This window comes from Podarcis melisellensis (genome assembly GCF_964234715.1).
Source record: "Podarcis melisellensis genome assembly, chromosome: 16".
NCBI lineage: Eukaryota > Metazoa > Chordata > Lepidosauria > Squamata > Lacertidae > Podarcis > Podarcis melisellensis.
In genome coordinates this window covers 6,975,851-7,002,023 of record NC_138533.1, presented here as the reverse complement: position 1 = coordinate 7,002,023, position 26,173 = coordinate 6,975,851, and the positions used below count along the sequence as shown (strand labels likewise).

Here is a 26,173-nt window from a genome sequence, read left to right as displayed (position 1 = left end):
GGAACATTGCAGATGAGAATACTTATTGTTTTTGAAAATAAAACCCCAGAAACCTTGAGATTTTGTTTTTAAATATTAGGCATTTTGAAATCTGAAAACAATGGATGTGACCCATATTTGCATTCATTTGTATAATCAGATAATATAAGGGTTGAGAAAAGGTGGCATTAGTAATTGAGGATATGTGCTTCCAACAAAGGCATCCAACCAGGGACTATAATAATTTATAATGAAATATAAACTCTTGAATGAGATCACACTCTTCCCCCGTGGGCTTAAACATTGAAAGAAAAATGTTTGTGAGATTTCTAGGCATTTGTGCCAAGTGTCCATTAGGAAAAAGCAATGCTGACTCAAGGCGTGGAAGCCAAAAGCAAACTGTATAAATGCTCCAGACATTTCTGTCTTCCTCACCAGAGTCGTCCAGCTTCCCTTGACTTCGGTTGCTCAGCCATTCCTTCTGTTGGTAAGTTGTCTTTAAATGAAAACTTTCATAGGAAAAGGGCACAGAGGCATTCTGTGACTCCGGAGTAGATTCGCTAGGGATTGTGTTTTGAAAACTTTGTTGTTGTTTAATCGTTTAGTCGTGTCCGACTCTTCGTGACCCCATGGACCAGAGCACGCCAGGCATTCCTGTCTTCCACTGCCTCCCGCAGTTTGGTCAGACACATGTTTGTAGCTTAGAGAACACTGTCTAATCATCTCATCCTCTGTCGTCCCCTTCTCCTTGGGCCCTCAATCTTTCCCAATATCAGGGTCTTTTCCAGGGAGTCTTCTCTTTTCATGAGGTGACCAAAGTATTGGAGCCTCAGCTTCATGATCTGTCCTTCCAGTGAGCACTCAGGGCTGATTTCCTTAAGAATGGAGAGGTTTGATCTTCTTGCAGTCCATGGGACTCTCCAGAGTCTCCTCCAGCACCATAATTCAAAAGCATCAATTCTTCGGCGATCAGCCTTCTTTATGGTCCAGCTCTCACTTCCATACATCACTACTGGGAAAACCATGGCTTTTACTATACGGACCTTTGTTGGCAAGGTGATGTCTCTGCTTTTTAAGATGTTGTCTAGGTTTGCCATCACCTTTCTCCCAAGGAGTAGGCGTCTTTTAATTTCGTGACTGCTGTCACCATCTGCAGTGATCTTTGAAAACTTAAGGAACAGCTAAAGCTATTTTTTGTCATCTGCATACTATCCCTTGCTTTTTCCTGTGGGACTAATTGCCATCATTTACAGTCGTCAATAGGTTTACCATACCCATTGAGTCAATCACCCATCTCCTACTACCTTCCTGAGAAATGTCCACCCTATATATCTTCATTCTTCTTTTTTAATAACTCATAACTGAGTAAGATTACCTTCCATAAACATGGTTTTAACAATGAGTCTCTAAGTGACTGTGGAGGCCAATTCTGGATCCACACGTCCTTACACAGTGGGGACATTGGTTTCTGGGCAGGATTTGATCACGGTGTGGATTTTCCAAGGGTGCCTTCCTCTTAGCACGTTTCTTCCTTGAGTCCTGAGTTTGAGTGTCTTCAGAGCCCATGACACCTTTGGTAAAGGCTGTTCTCCAGCTGGAGCGCTCGCAGGCCAGTTGTCAGTCTTTATACTACGTTTTTTTAAAAATTTCCTTGAGACAGTCTATAAACTTCTTTTGTTGACCACCAGCATTACACTTTCCATTTCCCTTTTTAAGATCAGAATACAGTAGTTGCTTTGGAAGACGATCATCAGGAATCCACATAACATGACCAGTCCGATGAAGTTGAAGGATCATTGCTTCAACACTCATGATCTTTGCTTCTTCCAGTACACTGATATTAGTTCGCCTATCTTCCCAAGTGATGTGTAAAATTTTTTGAAGACACTGTTAAGGTCTGGTGACTTCTGTTTCAGAGTATCTGAAGAAGTCTGCATGCACACAAAAGATTTTACCCAGAACAAACGTAGTTGGTCTCTAAGGTGCTACTAGGCTTTATTTTATTTTATTTTTGAGAAACAGGGTAATTAGAAAGTTACAAACTTTCACATTTGCCTCATAGATTTGGTGTGAATCGCAGTGGATACATGAAAATACTTACATAGCTGCAATAGTGTAATGGATTTGTATTAGCCTGAGTGGATTGTCTAATCCAGGGACACAAAGTGCATTATGAGGAATGAGGATTCACTCTATTCACATACTGAGGGTGCTACAGTTGTACCTTGGTTTTTGAACAGCATAGTTCTCAAACGTTATGGCTCCCGAACGGCAGAAACCCGGGAGTGACTGTTTGCGAACAATTTTTGGAAGCCGAACATCCAGTGTGGCTTCTGTGGCTTCCAATTGGCTGCAGGAGATTCCTGCATCCCATCAGAAGCTGCAGTTTGGTTTCTGAATGTTTCTGAAGTCGAACGGACTTGCGGAATGGATTCTGTTCGACTTCCAAGGTACAACTGTACAGGAGAGTTTTTTTTTATCTGAGTAAGCCTTTAACAAAGTAACCAAAGACCATCTAAGGTCACTAGTCACTCTTTGAACTTGTATTCTCCCCTCCTCAAATTTGTAGTTCTGACTCGCCTCATTCTGTTGCCATGCAGATGTGTGAGGAACGAAGACCTCATTCTCCCCACAAAAAGGGAGGAAAAGTTGGGAGGATGAGTTCTTTTTTGGGGTTTTGCCTGTATATCTCCCTGTTAAAAATCTATCTGCTTGCTAAATTTTACTATTTACTGTGATGTAGTTGGACACCACTTTCAGAAAGGATTGCTCATAGTATTTATTGATGCAAAATTTGTAATTAAAACAGAATCCGAGTAGACATTAGTGTACGCCATCTTAAACACTTTCATGTTATTTTTTCCAGATTCACACCAGTTGTTCTACGAAGACTACAGCTGTAATGGCACGCACTATCATAGTCACACATAATGTAGCAAGAGTGCAGTCAATATACAGAACACTTCTGCCGGTTGTATTAATGCTGGGACTTTGAACAAGCATGACTCTCCCCAGCCCCAGGCCCTGCCCAGATAACCCAGGCTAGCATGCTTGCTCCTTCATCAGCAATGCAGCTGCTTTCACTGATGCAACCAAATTCTTTTGCTTACAATATTTCTTCTTGTCCAGCGACAGTTCCTATACTGAGACGAAGATGAGCTTGTCTCTCTTTCGAATGGGATTTTGATCCCCCACAGGAACGGGGGGTGGGGAATGGTACCTGAAATGCACACCATGGATCAACGTATAATGGCCATTATTTCATGGATGCTGTAGCTGAGATTCCTGCATTGCAGAGGGTTGGACTTGATGGCCCTTGTGGTCCCATCCAACTCTACAATTCTAGGATTGCATGGTGTCAGGAATGCTGAGCCTTCTCCATCCAGACAAACCAGAATGGATTAGATCAAAAGGTTGCTCAGCATCTCTGACACTCTCGCTTACACATCCCTGATCAATGCTTCTTTGAGCTTTCCTTCAATCTCTCTTTAGCGCATCCTTTCTGTTTCCTTTCTATCACTCATTGATAGCACTCTGAATATCATTCAGGCCTGTAAGAGTTCTGATGCTTCCAGTTCCCTGAGAATCTCTTCCTTCCCCTGTGTACCTTTGCCTTGTATCAATTATAAATTCATCTGTAACTTTGTCATTTAACTCTTTTGTGGCTGAAAGCATTGTCAACCTATTTGAAGCCGCTCACCTATGAAATGCTTTCATGATCTCCTCTTTCCACTACAATAAACGCTATCTATCTGCATCATAATTATATTTTTGGTTCTGTTCATTTTTCATTTCTTTTACTCATTCCTAGGTTTCACTCCTCGGCATGGGGGGGGCATGTCTATCTTAGATACATTATTTCCAATAGGTCTACACTGAGTAGAACTTAGCTGGCTACAGCCCTACATCTAAAAAGAACAGCCCCCATATATATTATAAAAAAGGGTCCTCACATGTAATAATATAAATCAGAAATGTAGGGAACATAATGCCATAGTTAGTTAGTTAGTTATTTCAGCAGCAGCAAACACCACTGCAATAAGTATTAGGTAGCTATGGCGCTGTGGGTGGCGCTGTGGGTTAAAGCCTCAGCGCCTAGGACTTGCCGATCGAAAGGTCGGCGGTTCGAATCCCTGCGGCGGGGTGCGCTCCCACTGCTCAGTCCCAGCGCCTGCCAACCTAGCAGTTCGAAAGCACCTCCGGGTGCAAGTAGATAAATAGGGACCGCTTACCAGCGGGAAGGTAAACAGTGTTTCCGTGTGCGGCTCTGGCTCGCCAGAGCAGCGATGTCACGCTGGCCACGTGACCCGGAAGTGTCTCTGGACAGCGCTGGCCCCTGGCCTCTTGAGTGAGATGGGCGCACAACCCCAGAGTCTGTCAAGACTGGCCCGTACGGGCAGGGGTACCTTTACTTTACTTTTTAGTTATGATTTTATATATTTGGATGTGAGGAGCATCTGGCTGCAACATCCATTGCCCCATTGATCACCAGGGTTGATTCGGCTGATCTGGCTAGCTAGGCAAGTGTCCCCTCCCTCCCTCAACGGTCCATGTCCACCCCCCTGTCAGTACCCCCCTCATCGTAATCCAAAGCCGCTGAGTCCCCTGCCATTTTTTTTGCTTTTAAGATATTGCCCAGATAGTTAGCCAAGTGCCAAGCCCTATCCAGAACATGCACTCAGAGAACTGGGTCTTCCCAATAGGACGCCTGGTGCAAACTAATGACTTCCTAAAAATCACTGCAACCCCCCCTCCCTGCCCACAACGCATGGGTTGATGTGCGTAAGAGAAACCTGGTGGACAAGCAGTGGCAAGAACAGGCCCATCTGCTTCATCCAACCAAGTCTCTGTTACACATGCCAGGTCAAATCCTCCATCCATGATCTAGTCATGGATGGCAGTGGTCTTATGAATCATTGACCTGGCATTGCACAGCAGCACCTTCAGGTCATGTGGGTATCCCTTGCTGATTCTAGTATCCGTCTGGTCAGGACCAGACCTGGAGGCAGGGATAGTCCTCAGACAACGACTAAACCTGCCTCCTCTGTAATGACATGGGTTGCCCTTCAGCCCGGTGGGGCACCCCCTCCCCAGTGTGATTCAGTTCAAAAAGGTCACCATGTGGCCCCCTGCGGATGGGAAAACAAGCAGGCTAGCCTAGAGGCCCAGCTGAGACCCGCGTCACCCATTTGTGCCAGCAACACCAGTGGTTGGCAGCAATACTACCCCCCCCCAGCTGCAAAGGTAAGCAGGCAGTGCCTGCTGCCTAGATGGGCCCTGTGCATCCCGCTTGGGTTGGCAGCAGCAGCTTCAACAAACCTCAACAAGAAGCCTCAACAGACAAGCAGGCTGCGGCTGTGGCCTAGTCGGGCCCATGCCGCCCTCCCGGATCGGCAGGCGCCTCCTGCGGGGGCAATTCCGCCCCCCCCCCACTGCTGAAAAAAGGGACTAGGCCTCGTTTTGCGGCCTAGTAGGGCCCGCACCGCCCTCCTGGGCTGGCAGGCAGCTGTAGGGGGAAATGCCACCCCCCCGACACTGAGAAAAGTGATTAGGCCGTGTTTTGCGGCCTAGTCGGGCCCGCGCCGCCCTCCCGGTGGCCCCCCGCCATAAAAGCAAGCAGGCCGTGGCTGCGGCCTTGCTGGAGCCCCGCTCCACCCGCCCGGACAGGAGCGATGCCCCCCGCCGCCCAAATGCAAGCAGACCATGGCTGTGGCACAGGTGGGGTCTACACCACCGCTGGCCATCACAAAAGGCTGGTAGGCTGACCTAGCGGCCTACTCAGGGGCCGTGCTGCACATGAGGGCAACGCGGGCCCTACTAGGCCGCAAAACCCGGCCTAGTCCTTTTTTCAGTGGCGGGGTGTGTGTGGAATTGCCCCCCGCCACTGCCTACCAGCCTCTAGGTGTACGGCCAAAGCCTCCCCTCAAAACAACCTCTTTAACAGGGAACCCTGGTATCGCCGCAGCAAAGAGATGGGGGGGTGTGAGTCACCGCTACACATCCACCAAAGGGGAGATAGACTAAAGGATTCTGCCCAAGGCCTGATACCACCAAACTTGTGAGGTTTTGCTACGGGAAAGGCAAACCTGCCAATGCAGGAGAATTCCTTTCAACAGAGACCTTGACATAGCAGCGCCCGCGTACCTGAGGAGAAAAGTTTAACCTGCAAAAGAAGAGGAAGCAAGAGAGAACACTGTACACAAAGAATCAAGAGAAGGACTGGATAAGGCTGCTGTGATTTTGATGCCCATTTCCAGAAGGTTGCAAATGGAATTTAGTTTAAGAGGGGGCAGCTGAAAGGGGAAACCACAACAAACCGTTTCCTCAAATAACTCCCATCTGAGGTATTCACTAATGGCAATGATGCAGATATTATTAGTGCTCTACTGGAAGTGGGTGATGAACTGATAGTTCTTTCTACTGGGCAGTTCAGTATTGAAGGAGTGGAGACCAGAGGTCCACTTTGGAGAGCCAGGCTGGAGCCATTTTATAAGCTGAAAGCCATCTTAGAGAGCAAACTAAAAGCCAAGAGACATTTCTCTCTCTCCCCTGCTTGCCCCTGCTTGCAAAACAATATTTTTGCAACACAGAGAGTTTGCAAGAGGATACGGTGAGGGGATTTTGGAGCTGTTCTGAGAAACTGTTCGTTTGCTCAGGATGTCTAGCCCACCACAAGGTTCTAAGCCGAGCAACCTGTTAAAACCACAAGACCCCTTTCCTGAGAAATAGAGGGCCGGAGCAGTTACTGGAACCAGTAAATGGGTCAGAAAGATTTTAAACTCGCAGCGCCACCTAGTGTATAATGCAGTTTGGAACCGAAAGGCCATCATCAATTCTTTAATTGGTTGAGATGGGAATGATTAAGGGGTGGGTCAGGGGGGTTGAACCATTGTTTTCCTTGAGGGGATAAAAACTGTTTGCCCCTGGTGTTCGGGGGCATTCTCTCATTTCTTTCTGAATGCACCCCTTTTTGCTTTTTGTCTGACAAAAACCAAATTGAATAAAATCTTTTTCTTAAAGAAATATTGCTGCCTGGATTTTTCCATTCTGGTCTGTATTCTGAAGTCTCCAACATTTCATCAACCATCTTGAGTCATCCCTCCCTTCTTGGTCTTATGCAGGGGTCAGCAAACTTTTTCAGCAGGGGGCCGCTCCACTATCCCACAGACATTGTGGGGGCCGGACTATATTTTGAAAAATAATAATGAATGAATTCCTATGCCCTACAAATAACCCAGAGATGCATTTTAAATAAAAGGACACATTCTACTCATGTAAAAACACGCTGATTCCCGGGCCATCCACGGGCCAGATTTAGAAGATGATTGGGCTGGATCCAGCCACCGGGCCTTAGTTTGCCTACCCATGGTCTTATGGCTGCACATGAGAAAAAGAGAAAGAGACATTTGCTGATCAACAGCCTAGCCTGTTGGGCTTGGTTGCCTGCAGACAACTACACCCCATTGAGAGTTTGCCTTGGTTCAAATCACAGCCTGGACTCATGTTCTGCATTTCAGCACCTCCTGCTGGGAACAGGACAGTCTGCAGTCTTAAAAGGTTAAAAAGGTAAAGGACTCCTGACAGTTAAGACAAGTCCGGACGAATCTGGGTTTGCCGCAGTCATCTCACTTTACTGGCCGAGGGAGCTGGCATTTGTCCACAGACCGTTTTTCTGGGTCATGTGGCCAGCATGACTAAGTCACTTCTGGTGAACCAGAGCAGTGCACGGAAATGCCGTTTACCTTCCCGCTGGAGCAGTACCTATTTATCTACTTGCACTTTGATGTGCTTTTGAACTGCTAGGTTGGCAGAAGCAGGGACCGAGGAATGGGAGCTCACCCTGTTATGGGGATTCGAACTGCCAACCTTCTGATTGACAAGTCCTAGGCTCTGTGGTTTAACCCACAGCACCACCCACGTCCCTCCAAGGGTACAACATAATATAAAATGAGGCACATTGTGTAACAGATGTGTGGAGCCTCTGGCTCTCCGAATATTGCAGAGCTGCAACTTTCATCGTCCTGAATAGGTTAGAGAATGGTGCTGATAACAGAAAGGTTGTAGGTTCAACCCCCGTATTGGACAGCTGAAACTTCCTGCATTCCAGGGGGTTGAACAAGATGGTCCACAGAATCTCTTTCTGCTCTGCAGTTCTATGATGCTATGATAATTTTTACGTTTGCCTTTTCGACTAGTATTACACATACTATATATGTAGCATTCTTTATCTCTCCCAGGCTGGCAAGTAAGTTGTATCCTCAGAATTAATGGAACACTCCACACAGGCCTAAGCACCCAAGGAGCCTACAAAGCGCAGCTGGTGAGGGGCTAGGTTTGGGAGCCTGTATGACATGGGAAGAGTCTCATGGGCCATAAAGAGAAGTCCAGAGGGTCATGTTTGATCATTACACCTGAATTTCTTTCCCCTATACTATATCTAAGAAAATTAGAAGCTACACATAAATAGAGAAGCATGCATCTAAGTATCGGGTGACAGACACAGATAGGGATGGGTGATGGTCATACACCTTGCCCAGCAGTTTCTCTGGGGCATCCATCAGCTACTGAATGAGATGGATATTCAGTGTGGTCCCAAAAAAGGTCCTCCTCCCCAAAACCCAATGAGAAGCAAACACAACAGGGTTTTTTTCTCTTTCAAATGCAGGCAGGTAAGCTTTAATGAATGAAAAAAGCAGCGTGTGAAAACACTTGCCTGGTGAGCAAATGTCAAAGGGAACAAAAATATTTTACTCTGAAAGATAACAGCACAAAGCGATTGGCATGAGTTTAGCAGGACAGTTGAGGCATCAAAAAACTTGGGCATCCTTCAGAATAGTTGAACATACAGAGAACCAAAGAAGGAGATATTACTTAATGCCTTTGGAGTTTTTTGGTTTGTACTTTGAGTTAAGTAAAAGCGCAGGAGGAAAAGCTGAAAAGTCAAAGCAGCAGATCTACAATCTAGCATAGAGAAGGACACAAGCATCAGGAATGCTGAGCAACCACAGATCCAGTTGTCAGAGTTGTGGATTGAGGGGGCTCAGCAGTGATGACACCCAGGCCTATGACATCAGCAGCAGCCATGAAGGCGTATTAGGAGTTTCCAGGTACCATTTTCTTTTCCAAATTCCTCTGTTATTGTGGAGATTGACTTTGATCTTAACAGGGAGAACTGCACACCTTGCCAATTCCACGGGGTTTGCACAGACACAAATGGCTGTATGAGCTTCCGCCGGAGCCCCCAACGCAGGCGGTGTACCCCCCCACTCTAACTGGCTCGCAAGTGGCGGCAAGGATTGCTCCTGGCACTACCACACACATGGGAGGCGGCTGGATGACTACTTGACATGGTGGTAACTGATTGAGGCAGCCAACATTGGCTCCAGATGTTATACCGAGGCTACTCGATGACACTCCGCCCCCGTAGGAGGACAAGCCCCCACAGGGTGAACACAGTGAGCCCAGACCACCGACCGGGTAGCTGACACAAGATGGGGCACAGGATGAGACACAGCAGGGCTGGCAAGACATCTTGGAGTGATGGAGCTGGGTCTGAAATGACAAGTGACAGGCAAGAGTTAGTGGGAGAAATCAGCTGAGGAAGGGTATGCTGAAGGAGCACTTGTGCAACAATGGGGGATGTTGAAGCAGAGGGGAGAGGCCATGTTAAAAGGGAAATTACAGAGGCTAGTGCTTTGTGGAAGAGCTGGTACCTGCCTTTGTGGATGAGATGCCCTATTTTAGGAGTGACCAACATGGTGTCCTCTAGATGTTGTTGGCATGCAGCTCCCACCAGCCCCAGCTAATGTTGCCAAAGTCTCAGAATGATCAGAGTTGAAGTCCACGATGTTTAGTGGACACTGCATTGGGTACCTCTGCTCTTGACTCTCATTAGGTATCTCTTACAAAAGACAATTTACAAATGGCATAGAATGATGCAATATCTAAGGCATGTAGGGTGCAGGAAGGAAAAAAAGGTGACCACAGCAAATAATGAAATAATAAAGAGGGACAGGCCATAGCTCAGTGGTAGAGCATCTTTGTTGCACAAAGGAGGTCACAAGTTCAATCCCTGGCATGTCCTGGTAGGGCTGGGAGAGACTCCTGCCTGAAAACCTGGAGAGTTACTGTCCATCCCTTTTCACAGTGCTGACCAAGATGGACCAAGAGCTGGTACCCACCTTTGTGGATGCGAGTCAACCATACCTTTTCCTCTTCCTGTTTTGGGGCAACTAGCCTGCAAACATGTGCAGACCATGCAGGTGTCCCTTTTTTCAGAGACAGTCCCGGATGTACAGAAACCATCCTTGTTTCTGATGTCCTGCTTTTCCTTAGGATGTCCCTATTTTCATCTGAGAAATGTTGGAGGCTATGGAGTTATATTAGCCCCCAAGACAAAGGCATCTGTCAGGGTTTCTGGGAGAGAGGAGGAGATGACAGAGGAGACGGAGAGCGAGTGGGAGGAGGGGCAGAAGGATGAGGAAGAAGATGACGGAATTCTGAGGGAATCCACGAGTCTGAGCAGCGAGTCAGAGGATTCTCAAAAGGGGGTTACCTTAATCAAGCAAAGGGGAGGAGAAGGGAGAAGCGGAGAGGAGCCCAGTGGAAGACAGAGGAAGCAAGAGACGTCTCAGCCGGAACGGAGTAAAGGGGGTGGAGTCGTCAGCCTCTCGGAGGGAGCAGGATTAGGAGAGAACAGAGAGAGGGGGTTGGAGCAGGGTGTTCAGCCGGAAAGGGTGGAGAGCAGAGCAGGGGGTGGTGTAGCGGTCGAAAGAAAGGTCAGCAGCAACGTACGCGCGCCAAGTTCAAACGTAGAGGCGCGCGGAAGTGGAGAGAGCTCAGGGGAGGAGCCCGGCCCTAAAGCTAGAAAGAGGGGGGAAGAGGCGGCAGAGGATTCAGCCTCAGGCGAGTCACGGAGAGAGGGAACCCAGGGGGGCAGGAAGACCCTGCGGAAAAGAAAGGAGAGGAAGAGGTGGTCTAGAGCCAGGCTATTAAGTTGGTGCGGAAGAGGGGAGGAGTCAGAGGGGACTTCAGCGGTCTAACGTGGCAGACGTACGGCCACAATGCTGAACTGTATGAGAAGCAGAAATCTTCAATAAACTTTTCCTGTAAATAAGCTGCAACGGAGTGAGGTCTCTTGTGAGCTGGGACCAGTCCTGGGTGGCCGTGACAGCATCTGAAGGCATCCCTGCATGGGGACGTTTTCTTAAAATGTTTAATGTTTTATTATGCTTTTGTATATATTTGTATCCTTCTAGAGGGGCTGGGGAACCCAGTCAGACAAGTAGTATTTAAATATTATTACTATTATGGTAATAGATGTACCCAGTGCTCCCCCCCCCCCCGAGGATACTCAAGGGTACGTAGTACCGGCACCTACCTCTCTCTCTCTCTCATTAAAAATTGTGGCTCTTACTGTAACAACTTCATGGTGAGTACTGGCACCTATTTTTCCAGAAAGAAAGCACTGGATGTCCCTATTTTCATAGAATAAATTTTGGAGGGTATGCAGAACCAGAACTACTCTCAGCGAGGGATGGAGAAAGAAATTTGTTTCAGTTTGCATATAAAGAGAATTTTACCTAATTTTACCTAATTTTTATGTTCTGAAACAAAACACGGATGGACATAAAAGGGGCCTGCTAGGTCAGGCCTGTTGTATGAAACTGTGAGGAACTAAAGTTACTGGGAAGGTCAGGGAGAGAGAGAGAGAGAGAGAGAGAGAGAGAGAGAGAGAGAGAGAGAGAGAGAGAGAGAGAGAGAGAATCTGAGAGGAAGCCAAAATGAACAGATTCCTCCACCCCTTACTAGGATGTGGCTGACACCACTTGACCCAAAATCTGATATTTAGGAGCATATGAAAAACCTGCTGGGTCAGCAAATGGCCCAACATCCTGTTCTCACAATCACCAGCTAGCTAGATGCATCTTCAGGAAAACCCAAAAGCAGAACCAGAGCATGAGAGCAACTCCCCCCCCCCCCGAGGATTCCAGCAATTGGCATTCAGAAGCATTCAGCTTCCAACCACGGGAGCAGAGAATAGCCATCATGGTTAGTGATTTCATTATTTCACCCACACATATAGAATTAGAATGAATGAAAAGTACTTACCAAGAGCAGTAGCAGAAGACAGAGAGAAGGTGCTTGAGTCTGATGAGATCGGTGTCCTGTGCCATGTGGTTTATACAGTTTCTTAGAAAAAGGAAGTCACGTCTGAATCACAGATGAGTATTGTTCGAATAGATATCGATCTGGCCCTTGATCGATAGAGCCGCGACTTCAGACAGCTTTACGATCCCAATCAATCACTTACAGCGGTCCGGCACGCTTCCTCCCAAGCTGCGCAATAACTCCTGCTGTCTCTTCTCAGTCACGGCTTTTAGCAGAGTAGAACACAGCGTGTAAAGCAGTCTTACTCCTTGTAAGCACACATAGACAGGTGTGTCTATTTACAGCTCTTTATTAAAACATTACAGCATCAAAGTCCAGGGCTTCTTTCAGCCATGTCTCTCTCACAGATACACAGAGAGAAGTGAAAGTACAGGGAAAAACTCCTCCTCCTTAGCTTCTAAAAGCTTCTGTCTCCTCCCAGCTTCTAACAGCTGACGTCAGCAGGTGACACACACCAGGGAATTTAACCAGTTAAGTTCTGAACTATAACACCCCCCCTTGTGTCCCTGCGTGATACCTGTGCAACATCTTCAGTAACACCTTGTGAGATCAATTCCTTCCCCAATGCCTTGCGCCCTCTCTTGGCGTCCCTGTTAGGCAACTGTGGAACCACCTCACAACTCTCAGAATCGCACTGTGCGAAACTTACCCACGCACCTGTGGCCTGGTACCTCTCTGGTGGGATACCCTTAGTTGTGCGACTGGACCTCCTAGGCACAAACTCAGGTGTTTCCTCTGACTCACTTTGATCAGCAGGTGTGTCCTCTGCATCATGGGACTCTCCTTCTGACTTAAAGCGTCTTCGAATCCTCTCCATTACACTCACAGGAGAACTAGGCGCACTCTTGGGCTGTCTCTTAACAACTTGTGGAGATGCCCTATCCTGCTCCTGACCCTGGTCAGTGACCTGGTCGTCATCAGCAGCCTCAGCCTCTTCTTCCGCCTCATCAGAACTGTCTTCTGGATCAGAGAGACAATCTGAGAGAACATCACGCCTGACAGGAGTCTTTGACTTTACAACCTCCTCTAAGAACTCAGCGTGTTTACTGATCAGCACCTTACTCTGATCACCTGACGGGTAAGCAAATCGCCATGCACGGGCTTCTGGCTCATACCCACAGAAGATCATTTTCTGGAATTCGGCCCCATCTGGCCCTTGCAAAGCCTTAGGCACAGAGACAAGCGCAGGAGTCCCAAACGTCCGTAGAAAGTGAACCTGGGGTTTTCGGCCATTTAACAAAGAGAACGGTGTGTCACCTACCAATGAGTTGTAGACACGATTCCAGGTAAATGACACAGCCCTCGTAGCCTCCAACCAAAACTTAGGAGGCAACCTGGCTTCTTTCAGCATCACCTGTGCAGCCTTAACCAGAGCTCCACTTCTCAGCTCTGCCACCCCCCCTTGCTGGGGTGAAATAACTGTGTGTCGTATCCCTCTCTTCTGAAAGAACTTCTGCAAAGCAGAACCAGTGTACTTAGCATTTCTGTCACTGATGATCGCTTGAACCCTGGTGGAGAACCTCTGTTCCACCCCCTCAATCCAGCTCTTGATCAGCTGTGCTGCATCCTCCCTGGATTTGAGACCGTGAGTCCAGGAATTCTGCGAGAAATCATCCAGAAAAGTTAGCAGAAACCTGGCCCCCCCTAGACTTGGTTCCTTGACAGGACCGGACAAATCTATGTGTACCAGCTCAAAAGGTTTAGTGGCCACACGTTCCACCTTTGGGTAACTGCACCCTCTCACCTTTGCCTGCTTGCAAGTGTCACAATTAATGGCACTTTGACAATTTCTAATTTTACAACCTGAAACAACCTCAGGTAACGCCTGCAAATCCTCTAAAGGATTGTGAATCGTTCTCTGATGCCATACGCATGCACACATGACATGATGAGCGGGAATTGTAGTATGCTGGTTGGGAACTGTAGCACGCAACGCTTGTGCTTTCTCAACCTTCCCCTCACCTCCAAGAGACGTTTTAAGAATGAAAAGATCATTCTGTCCCTTCCGCACTTTGGCCAGTAACCTCCCCCCTTTGGAGATTGTGCAGACATCATTTTCAAAACAAACTTTGAACCCCTTATTTAACAAATAAGGCACAGATAACAAACAATGATGAATCTCTGGAACAATACAAAAATCCACCGTCTCCTGTAAAACAGAAAGATAGGCATTAGTACACTTGGAAACTCTAGTTTTCTGTCCATTCGCAAACTTAATAGTCTGTCCCTTCGGAACTGCCGTGCAATTCCACCTCTCGACTGCAGGGGTCTCTGGAACCATGTTGTGGTTAGCTGCAGAGTCTATTACAAAGGCAATCTCGGAATTTTCCACTCGGCCGTCTTCAAACACTGCCATACTCGCAGAAACTTGATAAGACTCTTCCTGTTGTTTTGCACGACCACCTGGCTCAGTTCCACGCCTGCCTGTCTTCCCAGGCCTGTTGCCATGGAAACCTGCCTGATTCCCATGGGAAAAGTCTTTGCAAACATCCTGCCTCGGCTCTCTGCTCCGGTGGGGGCAACTGCCACGCCGACGTTGAACTCCAGTGGAAAAACACTGCCCGGGGCTCCTCCCAGCTGGCCTGGCCTTCCTCCTTCTGGAACAGCGCCTCCCACCAGCCTGGCCCCCCCTGAAGCTCCTCTCTGCTTCAGCAACAAGCGAAAGTTCTTTAAACTTGCCTTTGGAACTCTTTGCCCCCCCGATCTGCTCACTAGCGCTCCTAGAGGCCAAGACATCGGGAACAGGGCCTGCCAGTCCAGCTTCTCCAGGACTCAGTCCATCACACAGACGTGTAGAAGCATTACAACAGCTCCCCAACACTGTCTCAGCCCCCATTGGGCTTTCTGGGCATCCTTCAGCCTCTCCAGGGCTTCCTCCAGGGCTCTGGCCTTTCGCTGACGCCTCACACAAGCCCTTCAGCAAATTCCAGGCAGCCCACGCTGTCGTTACGCCCTCCAAATGAGGCCTCAGTGATGCATGAACGCATGCTTTGAGCATATTCAGCTCTTGATGCAGTCTCTGGCTATCTTCAGCCAACACAGCCCCACAGCTTGCTTCACCTGCTCCAGCTGCTGGCCAGCCAAGGGGTATTTCTTTTCTTGGCTCCCACTGGTTTGCTTCCCAGAAGCCTTCAACCAAGAACAACCCCCTTATTTTTCTGGACCACGTTGCCCAACTCTTTAGAGTTAGAGGCTCCACCGGTATATTCTGGCTTTTGGCCATCTTCTCCCGTTCTCCCAAGGTGCCCCTCAAGCTGTACTTACTCCGTACCAGCTGCTTGGCTCTCCCTTCCGTGGAGAAACGTTATCGGCTGCGTCTCAGCCTCCGGCTCTTAGCTGCTTTTAGCTCCAGCTCTCTATGTATCAGAAGCTCTCACTGCCTCTCGGAAACAGGCAATAAATCATTCTTGCTCTCCGGCACCCAGTCAGCTTGCGTTCCGCTCCTCAGCCGCAGACCGCTGGCTTCAAAGACATTCCTGGAGCTCACACCGACTGCTTTACGAGCGTTGGCTGACCTTCCATAACCTGTTCAGATAGATATCGATCTGGCCCTTGATCGATAGAGCCGCGACTTCAGACAGCTTTACGATCCCAATCAATCACTTACAGCGGTCCGGCACGCTTCCTCCCAAGCTGCGCAATAACTCCTGCTGTCTCTTCTCAGTCACGGCTTTTAGCAGAGTAGAACACAGCGTGTAAAGCAGTCTTACTCCTTGTAAGCACACATAGACAGGTGTGTCTATTTACAGCTCTTTATTAAAACATTACAGCATCAAAGTCCAGGGCTTCTTTCAGCCATGTCTCTCTCACAGATACACAGAGAGAAGTGAAAGTACAGGGAAAAACTCCTCCTCCTTAGCTTCTAAAAGCTTCTGTCTCCTCCCAGCTTCTAACAGCTGACGTCAGCAGGTGACACACACCAGGGAATTTAACCAGTTAAGTTCTGAACTATAACACCCCCCCTTGTGTCCCTGCGTGATACCTGTGCAACATCTTCAGTAACACCTTGTGAGATCAATTCCTTCCCCAATGCCTTGCGCCCTCTCTTGGCGTCCCTGTTAGGCAACTGTGGAACCACCTCACAACTCTCAGAATCGCACTGTGCGAAACTTACCCACGCACCTGTGGCCTGGTACCTCTCTGGTGGGATACCCTTAGTTGTGCGACTGGACCTCCTAGGCACAAACTCAGGTGTTTCCTCTGACTCACTTTGATCAGCAGGTGTGTCCTCTGCATCATGGGACTCTCCTTCTGACTTAAAGCGTCTTCGAATCCTCTCCATTACACTCACAGGAGAACTAGGCGCACTCTTGGGCTGTCTCTTAACAACTTGTGGAGATGCCCTATCCTGCTCCTGACCCTGGTCAGTGACCTGGTCGTCATCAGCAGCCTCAGCCTCTTCTTCCGCCTCATCAGAACTGTCTTCTGGATCAGAGAGACAATCTGAGAGAACATCACGCCTGACAGGAGTCTTTGACTTTACAACCTCCTCTAAGAACTCAGCGTGTTTACTGATCAGCACCTTACTCTGATCACCTGACGGGTAAGCAAATCGCCATGCACGGGCTTCTGGCTCATACCCACAGAAGATCATTTTCTGGAATTCGGCTTCCTCCCAAGCTGCGCAATAACTCCTGCTGTCTCTTCTCAGTCACGGCTTTTAGCAGAGTAGAACACAGCGTGTAAAGCAGTCTTACTCCTTGTAAGCACACATAGACAGGTGTGTCTATTTACAGCTCTTTATTAAAACATTACAGCATCAAAGTCCAGGGCTTCTTTCAGCCATGTCTCTCTCACAGATACACAGAGAGAAGTGAAAGTACAGGGAAAAATTCCTCCTCCTTAGCTTCTAAAAGCTTCTGTCTCCTCCCAGCTTCTAACAGCTGACGTCAGCAGGTGACACACACCAGGGAATTTAACCAGTTAAGTTCTGAACTATAACAAGTATCACCTTTGCTGCACATATCAAAGCTACCTTGGCCTATGTTATTTTCTAAGGCTGCAAGCTGATTTCCTTCCCAAGCTGATGAGTCCCCTCTCTCCCTGCTTGGCCCTTCTCCTGCATCGCTTGGGAGCCCTGCCTCCACTTCTGGCTCCGATCTCAGTTCCCTGACAATTGGCCTATGTTATTTTCTAAGGCTGCAAGCATATTATAGGGTCTCCTCATATTATTATAGGGTAACTATATTATAACCTCTTGCAACCTCTCATTTCAGATATTATAGTCCTTGGCTGTAGCTAATTCTACTCCAGTCAGATCAACGCTGATGTGTCTTTCATTAATTTGTTGTTGTTGTTGTTGTTTAAGGTGGTGGTTTGTGTTCATTGTCTATGTTTCCTGAACCCATAACACACCGGAAGCCCCTTAGCTTCCATTCTCCTTAATGAGGACAATGGGAACTAAATTTGCACCCATTTTAAAAAATGCATCCAGTGAGTTATATCTAACTTATAAACAGCTGATCTGCCAATGTCTGCTTGACTCAGTGTGTACTTGGAGGAGGAATGACCAGCTGGAGAAGCGCAGAAAGAAAAAAACACACCATGGCATCAGCACAACCAGACGCCTTCATCTGCCCCAGCTGCTACAAAACTTGTATCTCCCATATTGGTTTCTACAATCACAGAAGGCACTGTAACTCTACAATGGTTTGACTTCACCCCCAAAGACGCACTCTTCCATTATCTCCTGAGACAGACTGAGAAGAAGAAGTAGACTCGGAATCAGAGGAGACCTATTGAAATCAATGACCATGGCTAACTCCAAACTGCGTGAATGGTCTGCAAATAAAAAATGCTCTTCAAGGCAAACAAGTGTAAAGGAAAGTTTACTTAGACTCCTGGAAAGCACGTCTAAGTGAACTGGACCCACAACTGTGAGTTGTGAGCACCAAACTCAACAGAGTATAAAGAAGATGGAAGAAAGCTATGAAGCATAACTTCTTTCATTTCTAATAGCTACTGCAAGCTAAAACTGAAGTGCTACTGGCTTGAATGAGTGTTACAGCTCTCACTCAGCCATCTAATCTCTACATAGATAACAATCATAGATTGTTACATAGATTGTTACATAGATAACACAGAGTGAGGCAGGAGAGGAAGAAGCGAAGAGCAGTTTCCTCTCCCTCCTTTCTGAAAACATCATATTAGGAGATTATCGCAATGGGAGGGGTGAAAATATCCACACACACACACACACACACACCGCACAGCTGCATGCTTGGTGAAAGAGGATGGCCATCCCAGATAGGAGTGCACTGCTCTTTGGTTCACTGCATACAATATTTGAATATAAATAAAGTGAAAAGATGGCGTGCTCTTTCCACCTCGCTACCTCTCCTGCAGACCTAGAACATGGATAGAGAAAAATCCAATGCACCCCAGAGAAAGGGGAAAATGCCAGTTCTCTCTGTGACCATCATTTCACGTTTAGCCAGCCTCTCTCAGCGCCATCAGACCTTACAGTGCAACATCAGAGGGTCCTTAAACACGTATTTCAAAGATTTGCAACATGACTGTGAAGAGGTTCTGACGTTTGCTGTCACTCCCTGCTTTGCTCAGCAGCTGAGACACCACACACAGCTGAGGAGAGGGAGACAGAAATGTGGTAAATAAGGATGCTGAGATTGTAAGTAAGGACAGCATTTTAGAGCATTCTGGTTGGATCCTGGGAAGAACTTTTTTGGGGGACAGGGGCATTGTGAAAGTATACAGGCAAAAAACAAAACCCCAGGATGGTTTAGAGATAATTAGGGGTACATTTGTGAGGGAAAGTGGAAGAGGAGGAGGAAAAAGAGTCAACCCACAAAAGGAATCTGAGTTGTGTCAGCAATGACAATGTGGATGGGAACACTATGGCAGGGGGACTATCAGTACAGGAGCTAAAAACCAAGACACAGGGGTTAGAGGAAGAAAAACAAAGAGGGTTCAGGCAGAAGGGTTGGAATTGAGAAAAGGCCAGGAAAAATTAAAGAGGAGGTGGCGGAGGCTAATGCCTCCCAGGTATCAGCCTGGGGTGCCATTGCGGTTTTGGAAATGTGTCAGAAGGAAATGATTCTCTGTCTTAGACTAATTTCCGAAGAACCAGAGGAAGATATAAGGTCCAAATTGATTAAGGAGAGGCTTAATTAGATGGAGGTACAGGAAGAACTGATGGAAAATGTAATGGTTGTGAGGGGTTACTTGTCCGTAAATTGCCTTCGGTTTAGTTAGTTTGCTTGCCCAACCATGCTTAGGGTCAGAGCTCGCCCTCCGTGGCCTGTTAGTCACTTGCAGAATCCGTCAGTGGGCGTTTCTTGTACCTCTTCCAGCATAAAAGCTGTTTGACCCCGAGTCTCCTCCTATGTTCCATGCACGGAACCCGTCTGCGCAAGTAAGGGGAAGGCAGGGGAGTGCCAGCGCTCTCTCCACTAGTTTTGGGTGAAGGGTCTTGGAGCCCTGTCACCAATTCCTTCATCTCCCTCTCTTCTCTATTGGTCTTACGCTGAATTCCTTCCCCCCTGCTGGTCCCCTCTCCGGCATCGCTCTGGAGTCCTGCCTCCGCTTCTCGCTCTGATATCAGTTCCCTGACATCCACCTCCCTCCCAGGACCCCCTCCACCCCCGGCTTGACCCTGTGACGGGACCTTGTCCCCTTCTTCAACCGATGATGCAGGGACCCCCCAAAAGGAGCTGCTGTCATCGTCCGAGGACTCAAACCCCACTTCCCACCCGCTCCGATTTCTCACGGGAGGGGCTTCCCAATCTGATTCCTCCTCTCCTGACGATTCTCCTCCTTCCTCCTGGGAAGCCGGGAAACCCACAAAATCCTCCTCCACCTCATCGGTGGTGGCAAATTGCTCCTCCCAGAATCTCTCAAGGGGTTTGGGCTTTCTCGGATACCTGTTGTGGAACTCTTCCACCAGATATTCATCATCTATTTCCCCTGCGGGAACCAACGTGTTTTCTGACTCGGGTTCCCCCTCCCAAGCCACTAGGTACTCCACCTGCCGCCCTCGCCAGCGCGAATCCAGGATCTCCATTATCTTGTGGTGGTGTTCCCTCTCTTCCAGTAGCGGGTGCGTGAGCCCTTCCCCTCATCCCTCCTGGACCCTCCACTCCCCGCTGTACGGTGAGATCAGTGACCTATGAAATACTGGGTGGATTTTCATGCTGTCTGGCAACTTGAGCCGGAACGCCACCGGGTTCACTTGGTCGGTCACCTCAAATGGTCCCAGCCGTTTTGGCCTCAGTTTCTTACACCCACCCTTGAAGGGTAAGCCTTGTGTGGATAACCACATCCGGTCCCCCACCCTTATGGTCTCCCCTTCCTGGCGACGTTTGTCTGCTTGTCTCTTGTACACCTCCTTGGCCCTTTCCAGATTCATCTTAAGCTGCTGGTGCAGGGCTTCCATTTCTTCCACGAACTGCTCTGCGGCGGGCACGCTCCACCCTTCCTCCCCCCTCCCGGGAAAGGCCCTGGGGTGACACCCATAATTAGCCAAGAACGGGCTCATCCCCGTGGACACATGCTCCGCATTGTTATACGCAAACTCTGCCAGTGCTAGCTTTTCTACTCAATCGTTCTGTCTCTCATTGACGTAACAGCGTAGATATTGCTGTAAAATGCTGTTCGCCCTCTCCGCTTGCCCGTTAGTCTCCGGGTGCCTCGCCGTCGAGAAACCCACCTCCACCTGCAATAAGTTCATAAGCCTCCTCCAGAACCTCGAGGTAAATTGTTTCTCTCGATCAAAGAAAACCCTGGAAGGTGCCCCATGCAACCTAAAGATGTGATTCACAAACAACTGGGCGGTTTCCTCTGCTGTCACTGCATGAGAGCACACTATAAAATGGCACATTTTGGTTAGCAGATCTACTACTACCATGACTGCTGTCTTACCTCTGGATTTGGGTAAATCAGTCATGAAATCGATAGACACCACCTCCCAGGGTCTTACCGGCGTGGGTAAGGGTTCCAGTAGCCCTGCTGGGGCTGCCCGTTCTCCCTTGGCCCTTTGGCAGCGGTCACACCCCGGTACATACTCTTGTACATCTTCCCTCACCCTTAGCCATCAAAACTCCCTAGTGACCAGTAACATATTTTTGTGTTGCCCAAAGTGCCCCGCTGTTGGGTTGTTGTGAAGCTGTTTGAGCACCCTTTCCCGCAAGGCCTCCCCGGGCACATACATTGCTCCCTTGTAATACAGCAGTCCTTCCCTTTCCTCAAAGCCTCCCCGGTCTCCCCCAGTTCCCCTGAGTTCCCTGATTCGGGTTTGGGCGAATTCGTCCTGGCGAATCAGCTCGGTTAGTTCTCGTTTCCCAACAAATGCTCCCCCACAAACCCATCGTTCCTCTGGGAACACGTGTCGAGCTTCCGGCGGCCCTTCTCCTTCCGTGTACTCTGGCTTCTGGGAAAGCGCGTCTGCCCTCACGTTCTCTTCTCCCGGCACGTACTTGATCTCAAAGAAGAACTTGGAGAACTCCTGTGCCCATCGAATCTGTCTCTGGTTGAGGACTCGAGCTGTTCTCCAATATTCCAAGTTCTTGTGATCAGTGCAAACCTGAATCTTGTGCTGAGCCCCTATTAGGAGATGTCTCCACTGCCGAAATGCTGCATAAATAGCTAACAGTTCGCGATCATACACCGTGTAGTTCTGTTCCGATTTGTTCAGTTTCCGTGAGAAGAAGGCGCACGGCCTCCAGGTGTGTTGGCTCCGTCCCGGCTGCAGCAACACCGCTCCTATCGCTCTGTCTGATGCGTCGGTATCCAGCCTCATCGGCTTCTGCAGATCCACGTGCAGGAGCTGTTCCTCCGAGGCGAACGCCTTCTTTAGCCTTTCGAAGGATCGTTGGGCACTTTCCGTCCAAACGAACCTCTTCTTGCTACTGATACAATCCGTGATGGGTGCGGTCAAGTCGGCAAAGTTCTTGATGAACTTCCGGTAGAAGTTGCTGAACCCGAGGAACCTCTGCACATCCTTCCGGGTTTTGGGAGCCTTCCATTCCAGCACCGCCTGCACCTTGCCGGGGTCCATGGCTAGGCCTCTGTCCGACCACCTGTATCCCAGAAATTCCACTTCTCTGGCGTGAAATTGGCACTTTTCCAGCTTGACCCACAACTGGTGCTCTTGTAGCCTCTTCAGCACTTCCCTGACGTCCTGGACATGCTGTTTTTCATTGTCTGAATAGATCAGGATGTCGTCCAGAAATGCTACGCAGTTTTTGTACAGCAGGGGACCCAGCACATGGTGCATGAAGCTTTGAAAACAGGCTGACCCCGACTGTAATCCAAATGGCATGACTAGGTACTCAAAGGCCCCTAGGGGGGTGAACATGGTGGTTTTCCATTCGTCCCCCTCCCTCATTCTAATCAGATTGTATGCTCCCCGGAGGTCCAGCTTGGTAAAGATCTTACCCTTCCTTACCCTAGTTAGAATATCATCAATTCTGGGCATTGTGAAGGTCACGGGTTCCGATACGAGGTTCAATTTTCTAAAGTCTATGACCAGCCTAAGCTGATCCGTGTTTTTCTTTTCCATAAAAAACACAGGGCTGCCCCCCACAGCCTTCGATTCCCTTATAAACCCCCTTTTTAGGTTTTTGTCAATAAAGTCTCACAACTCCTGTATCTCTCGCTCCGACATGGCATACAGCTTACCCACCGGCAGCTGCGCCCCAGGGAGTAGGTTGATTTGGCAGTCGAAGGGCCCATGAGGCGGCAGCCTGTCCGCTTCTCTCTCGCTGAAGACATCCTGTAAGTCCGCGTACTGTGGTGGCACCTTTGCTCTCTGCTTCAGTGTAGTTGCTGCCACTCTGGCCAACCTCACCCTGGGCTTCTCCCCCCCTAGACAGTGTTCCAAACAGTGTGCTGACCCGAAGGTGACTGTCTGTTGATGCCAAGCCACTACGGGATCATGTAGCACTAGCTAGCTCATGCCCAGTATTATCGGGGGTCCCGCCAGTGTGGCCACATGAAAGGCAATGGTTTCGGTGTGCCTGGACACCCTCATTCTCATTGGTGGGGTTTGATGTGTCACCTCCCCTCCCAGCAGCTCCCTGCCATCTATTGTGGTCACTTGGAGTGGGAAATCAAGTGGCACCAGGTGTAGTTGGTGCTCCAGTGCAAACTCCTTACTAAAAAAATTACAGGAGCTGCCTGAGTCCAGCATTGCCTTCACCTTGACTGGGTGTCCATTTGGGAGTTCTAGCACCACCTCTATCGCTATAGAAGCCTTGGGTGGGTCTGGTTGGGGCACTTCCGTTAGTTGTTCGCTTGGCTGCTGCACCCCCCTGTGGGCAGTCAAGCGCTGGCGTTTCCCTGCACCTTTTCCTCTGCCCCCTCCTCCTCGCTTCCAGCGACTCCCACCATCCCCTGCCAAGCCTCCCTTTGTGGACAGACCCTGGCAAAGTGTCCTGACCGTTGGCAGAGGAAACACTTCTTGGTGCTTTTCCCAGCCTTTCCCTCCCTTTTGACTCCTTGGTTGGCGCTCGAAACCTCGCTCGCCCGCGCTCCATCGATTTCCATGGGCACCACATCATCGGGAGGCTGCTTTGGCATCTCAGGAATGCGGTAGTCAGGGCGGCGCTCTCCTCTCCCTTCCCGCCTTTCCAAAGCACGCGCTTCCTGCTGAGCGCCTATCGCAAGCGCAGCTTTAGTCAGTTCATGCATAGACTGCGCGCGCGGCGCGCGGGAGAGCTCGTCTTTAACGGTTGGGGACAACCCCTCCTCAAACAGCATCCGTATGGGCGGGCTATCCAGATCCCATTCGAGCCGGTGTATTAGCATCGCAAAGCGGGACCAGTAGTCTCTAACGGAAAGATCCCCCTGCTTGCATCTCATCAACTCCCTCTGGGTTACACTCTCCCCCAATTGGCTTGAATACATTGCGTCCATCACCTGAAAAAACATCCGGACGTCCCTCATGGCGGGGTTCTGCGTGGCCATAAGGGGTCTAACCCATTCCCTTGCGCCACCCTCAAGGTGCCCCACGATATACGCCACCCTCGCTGCCTCGTCAGCAAAGTCATCATGCTGCAGCTCCAAAGCGTACTCTATTTCTGTTCAGAATCCATTATATTCCTGGGGCTTCCCCCCAAATTTGTGTACCAGTCCGGGCACCTTCTTTCCCACTGGGGTGGGTCTAACCTTCGCGTCCTGGGTGCGCCTCTCATCCAGCCGCGCCGTCAGCAGGGCTACATGCCGTTCCAGCTCCTGGTTCCTCTTCACCAGGTCCTGCACCCCCGCAGCTTGCTCCGCTGCCCCGGTGCCTCCAGTCTGGCTCATGTTACTCCTGCTTGCGCACAAGTAACGTCAAGGACTCACGGATTCCTGTAATGGTTGTGAGGGGTTACTTGTGCATAAATTGCCTTCGGTTTAGTTAGTTTGCTTGCCCAACCATGCTTAGGGTCAGAGCCCGCCCTCCGTGACCTGTTAGTCACTTGCAGAATCCGTCAGTGGGCGTTTCTTGAACCTCTTCCAGCATAAAAGCTGTTTGACCCCGAGTCTTCTCCTATGTTCCCTGCGCGGAACGCGTCTGTGCAAGTAAGGGGAAGGCAGGGGTGTTCCAGCGCTCTCTCCACTAGTTTCGGGTGAAGGGTCTTGGAGCCCTGTCACCAATTCCTCCATCTCCCTCTCTTCTCTATTGGTGTTATGCTGAATACCTTCCCCCCTGCTGGTCCCCTCTCCGGCATCGTTCTGGAGCCCTGCCTCCGCTTCTCGCTCTGATGTCAGTTCCCTGACAGAAAACTCGATTGATTAAATCTTCTGAATTAAATCAAGCTTTGCAAAGGTGAAAAAAGTTACCAGGAGACTGTCTGGTAATTTTTAATTTGCGCCAAATCAGAGACCAAATAATACAAACGAACTATCAGAATAGATTACAGATAGGAGAGAAAAATAAAATTATTCTAAAAGAAATTCCCGTCCAACTTCTAAAAAACCCAAGGTAATTCCAACTTTTTGACAGATGCTCTGAGAAATAAGCAAATTCCATATAGATCCGAGTTCCTGAAAGGAGTCTCTTTTACATATAAAAACAAGAAACAATGATGCAGGGATATATCTGAAGTGCAGAAATTTCAGATGAAAAATTTAGTATAAGAATTAGGAGAAGGCATGCTTGTGACAGGAGCAGAAAGGGGGATAGAGGAATTACCTGAGGATAGCACTGATAAACCGGAAGAAGAGGAAGAGTAACAAACACATAATTAAAGCAAGAATTTTATATATATATATATATAAAATTTATAAAATATATATATAAAATTTTATATATATATATATATATATATATATATATATATATATATATATATATATATATATTTGCTTTCGTAGATTTTCACGGGTACAGGAATGCAGGTTTTGGTGTCCTCGGGTGTCTTCCCGTGTAAAAGTTGGGGTGTCTAGGCGACGTTTCGACGAGGTCTCACTCGTCATCTTCAGGCTGGTGCTTTCGGCTTCTTGTTACTGGAACAGAGCAGGATCTCAGTGTTTGAGTTCCTATAAATACTGTTGAGGGGGTGTGGTGTATAGCCTCCAATGTTCTGGGCAGAGAGGAAGTTCCCAGGCTAGTGTGCCTTTTCTTCTTTTGTTCCTTAATTACTTGAGGGATATCTTGGGTGATTTCTTGAGTGATATCCTGAGTACCACTTAGGTGGGTCATTAGGTGTGGATTAGTTGCTAAAGTCTTTGTGTCTTGACCTCTTGAACTTTGTGAAGAGTTTTTCTGAGAAGATGGCTGTACTGCACTTAGTTGTGCTTTGGCTTGGCTTCGTGTATAGGGGCGAGCTGTGGTTTTGTGGCCTGTGTCAGCCAGATCTGTGTAGGGATTGCAGGGGGGTGCAGCATCCGGAGGTGCCACCATGGTTTGGCTACTGGATGGTGTCTGTAATTTATCTGTGGAGAGGGTCTGGGTTTGGGTCTGGTGTGGTTGATTGGTGATAGCGTTCTGTGTGCCTCTGGATCTGGTGTCAGTTTTTGTGGGGAGGGCTAATTTCCAGATGTCTGGCAAGCGGGATGTGTCGTCACGCTTGTTCATGTTGTG

General features: G+C 48.6%; 3 long non-coding RNA genes across 3 annotated transcripts in view; all 3 read right to left on the bottom strand.

The window, feature by feature from the left end:
• The window catches only part of LOC309358725, a 258,724-nt gene that overhangs the window by 173,674 nt on the left and 58,877 nt on the right, over positions 1-26,173 (bottom strand). The gene's annotated exons all lie outside the window — the stretch shown is intronic.
• The window catches only part of LOC309358760, a 150,745-nt gene that overhangs the window by 115,714 nt on the left and 8,858 nt on the right, over positions 1-26,173 (bottom strand). The gene's annotated exons all lie outside the window — the stretch shown is intronic.
• LOC309359474 lies at positions 8,694-12,152 on the bottom strand. Its single transcript, XR_014163852.1, has 2 exons — positions 12,091-12,152; positions 8,694-9,531 (listed from the first exon to the last, which is right to left on the bottom strand). It is a non-coding gene; the product is annotated as an uncharacterized lncRNA (long non-coding RNA).